Raw genomic sequence first — 3,514 nt, 5'->3', positions numbered from 1 at the left:
CAGTTGTAACAGATTGATTATAAAGTATAGCCAAAGGGATTGAAATGAAATGAGAGTTTCTTTTAATATAAGAGGGTGATATATCATTAATGCCTGATTTTTTATTGTTTAATGACTTAATTACTGTAGCCAAATCAAAGGTGGTAACAATAGGGCACATCATAGAATTTGGAAAGTTACCTTTAAGATAGTCTTTCGAGTATCTATTGAAGGCTTCCGATATATCTGACGGATCACTTAATACTGAATTATTATACTGCAATGACTTGATATTGTTTGCTTTGTATGTATTACCTTTTAATTCATTGACTGTTTGACAAATCTTTTTGGTATTTCTGCAAAAATTTGTAAATATTTGGAAATAATAGTTCATTTTGGCAACCCTAATATTCTGAGTAAGGTAATTTCTATATTGTTTAAAGGTCTCATAAGAAACTGTTCCAAGTTTATACATTTTAAACAAGTTACATTTATGTTTGATAGATTTAAGTATTCTGCCTGTAAGCCAAGCATTATGAAGTCTTTTTGTAGTTACATATTTTGTTTTAATGGTGAACAGTTTATTGTAACATTCATAAACTCTTTCATAGAAAAGATTAAAATTATCATTTGAATTTTCTAGATTTAGTAGTTCCTCCTGGTTTATTTCATGTAGCTCATTGGTAAATAGATTATGATTATTGGTGTTGAAGACAGTGATCAAAGTCCCTCTCTCTCTCCCTCACCTTCCACGGCAGCAGGGTGAGGAGGAGGAGGAGGAGGAGGAGCTCAGTGAGTATGGCCCACCAGGGAACACTTGGGGCTGTGGCCAGGGGTGGCCACATCCCTGCTGTGGACCTGTGGAGGGTTACGACAGGTCAGGAAGGGTCAATGTGTGTATGTTTACCTGTGTTTGTATATGGGAAAGGGTTACAATCCTCTACAATACATCTTTAGGGGTGAGAAACTTGCCATATGAGGACAGACCTAAACATTTAAACCTGCATTCTCTAGAAAAGCGAAGGGTGTGAGGAGACTTGACGGAGGTTTACAAATGTATGAAGGGCTTTAATTAATAAGGGGTGTTAATAAGACTTTGGTGGTGTGAGGGCCGGGTAGGACACGTAGCAATGGGTTCAAGTAAGATAAATTCAGGACACAGGAAAGAAATGATTTACTGACAGAGTGGTGGATGAGTGGAACACACCTGGCAGTCATGTGGTGGGTGCCAACACAAGATACATTCAAGAAGAGGTTAGATGAGTTCATGGATAGTGAGGAGCTGCCTTGTATTGGCCTATCAGCCTCTTGCAGACTCCTTATTATCTTGTGTTATGTTATATCTCAAATGCATGAGTAGACTGATGGATGCCTCCTCCTCATCATATGCTAGCCTACTCTTATGGCTTGAAATAACACAAATAATGAATGCCTGACTCAGCGATGGGTTAGCTCAGGCAGGGGTTATGTCCCTCACTGACAGACGGACTGACTAACCGGGACTTCCTTGGGGTCACTGTCGTGCGGTAGAGCGGTGACTCACTGGACCACACGACTGGAGACAATGACGTCCTGATGGGGCACTGGCGGGGCGACACGGGGCAGCAGAGGACACGGCACAACAGGGCAGGGATGACAGGGAGGATTGAGTTTAGTTATGCACACGGCAGAGGTCAGAGTAAGTGTTCATTGATCCGTTTAATTTGTCAAGCGTAAGACTACCTAAGCCTTTCCTTGGGCATGAAAACAGTATTGCCAGCTCTCCCTCACGAAGAAATGCCAGCTATTACCAGCTCAAAAAACAATGTCAGCTTTTAAACTGTTTTCTGCCTCCCTTACATTCCATAGAGTTCATTTCCATCACTTTTTGGGGTCTGTTTGCTATTACTGACAGGGATAATCAGTGTGTTGGGTGTGGCCATTGACCCACAGCAGAGGTTCATGGGAAGCGTGTAGGGAACAGTGCCTGGCTGACTGACATTGCTGGGACTGATCTCAAGGCCTGGGTCAATATCCTCAGAGAGTTCAGGCCTCACACACCAACAATGGATAAGACTCTCTGGGTACTTCCATGGGTAGTGGTACGAGGCTAATTATAATTTGACAGGGCTTTGGTAGAGGTTGTATTAGTAGTAATATTTCCATGGGCAGTTTTATGAGCCAAGTGATAGCATGACAAGGCTTTGGTAGAGGTTGTGTTAGTAGTATTTCCATGGGCAGTGTTATGAGCCAAGTGATAGCATGACACGGCTTTGGTAGAGGTTGTGTTAGTAGTATTTCCATGGGCAGTGTTATGAGCCAAGTGATAGCATGACACGGCTTTGGTAGAGGTTGTGTTAGTAGTATTTCCATGGGCAGTTTGAAGAGCAAAGTGATAGTTTGACAAGGCTTTGGTAGAGGTTGTGTTAGTAGTATTTCCATGGGCAGTTTGAAGAGCAAAGAGATAGTTTGACACAGCTTTGGTAGACTCAAGGATAATTTCCGGTAAACAAGAGAAACTGTTATGTAATGTATCAGTCTTTTTAAAATGCATAATGAAAATAGTTACAAATCACCAAGGATGAAGTATAAAATCACTGTTGAACAACTCAGCTGAGCATGTCGGGGATGTGTCTGGAACAAGAGGTTCACAACACACTGCTTGAAACTTGCTTTCCAGAGGAATGTTAAGGATCACTGGATCTCGGAGTGGCATTCAACAGTAAATCATCATGCAGTACTTATGTGACTTATAAGGACAGTTTCTCTTTTCAAAGCTACTTAATTAATAAAGTTACCAAAGCTGTACAGAATAAGTCTTTGTAAATTTAGAACTAATAACCACAGATTACCCATTGTTGTAAGAGGCAGGTTTACCAGAACCCCCAGAGAGGAGTTTTGTGGCAAATGTGGCAACAATAGTCTAGGATTACCCATAGTAAGTAACAATAGTCTAGGATTACCCATAGTAAGTAACAATAGTCTGGGTAGTGATGCCGGGGTGCAGAGATATAACCAACACCATACCTCTTCTTTGGCTCTGAAAGGATATGACGACCTGACTTGGCAACAGAAAATGGGAGTAAAAACATGAGTAGGAGATTACAAGCTGGGATAGTGGTGCTGATGAGGCCGAACTAATACCAAGAACTCAATTTCTTTTTTACCTCTGAAATGACATATACGTACCGGGTCAACAGTTAGTGATCCCAGTGGCATGGCGGAGTGTCTTGCAAACACTTTTAGCCATATAACACAGCCTCGCCCCCAACCCTTCCTGCAGCTCACCAGATGTCTAATACTCAGTTTTCTTTTATTCTGCCATCTCTGGAAAGAGTTAAGTTGGGTATTGACAATTTGGATAATAACACTAGTATGGGTCCTGATGGCATTCATCCTCTGGTTCTGAAATCTTGTCAATATCATCTGGCTTACCCTTTACACCTTATTCTTACAAAATTATTAAATACTGGACAAGTGCCCTCAGCATGGAAAAGTTCTAACATAGTCCCTATATTTAGGAAAGGTTTGCACTCGGACCCTTTGAATTACCGTC

General features: G+C 41.2%; 1 long non-coding RNA gene across 1 annotated transcript; it reads right to left on the bottom strand.

Moving 5' to 3' along the window:
• Positions 1 to 571: 571 nt before the first annotated feature.
• LOC126989374 (uncharacterized) lies at positions 572 to 3,288 on the bottom strand. The gene is made up of 3 exons (XR_007743237.1): positions 3,148 to 3,288; positions 1,477 to 1,562; positions 572 to 837 (listed from the first exon to the last, which is right to left on the bottom strand). It is a non-coding gene; the product is annotated as an uncharacterized LOC126989374 (long non-coding RNA).
• Between the last annotated feature and the right edge of the window lie 226 nt (positions 3,289 to 3,514).

Source organism: Eriocheir sinensis, unplaced genomic scaffold (genome assembly GCF_024679095.1).
Source record: "Eriocheir sinensis breed Jianghai 21 unplaced genomic scaffold, ASM2467909v1 Scaffold114, whole genome shotgun sequence".
In the NCBI taxonomy this organism is placed as follows: Eukaryota; Metazoa; Arthropoda; class Malacostraca; order Decapoda; family Varunidae; genus Eriocheir; species Eriocheir sinensis.
The sequence above is the reverse complement of the archived record's forward strand: the minus strand, read 5'-3'. Positions and strand labels throughout refer to the sequence as shown.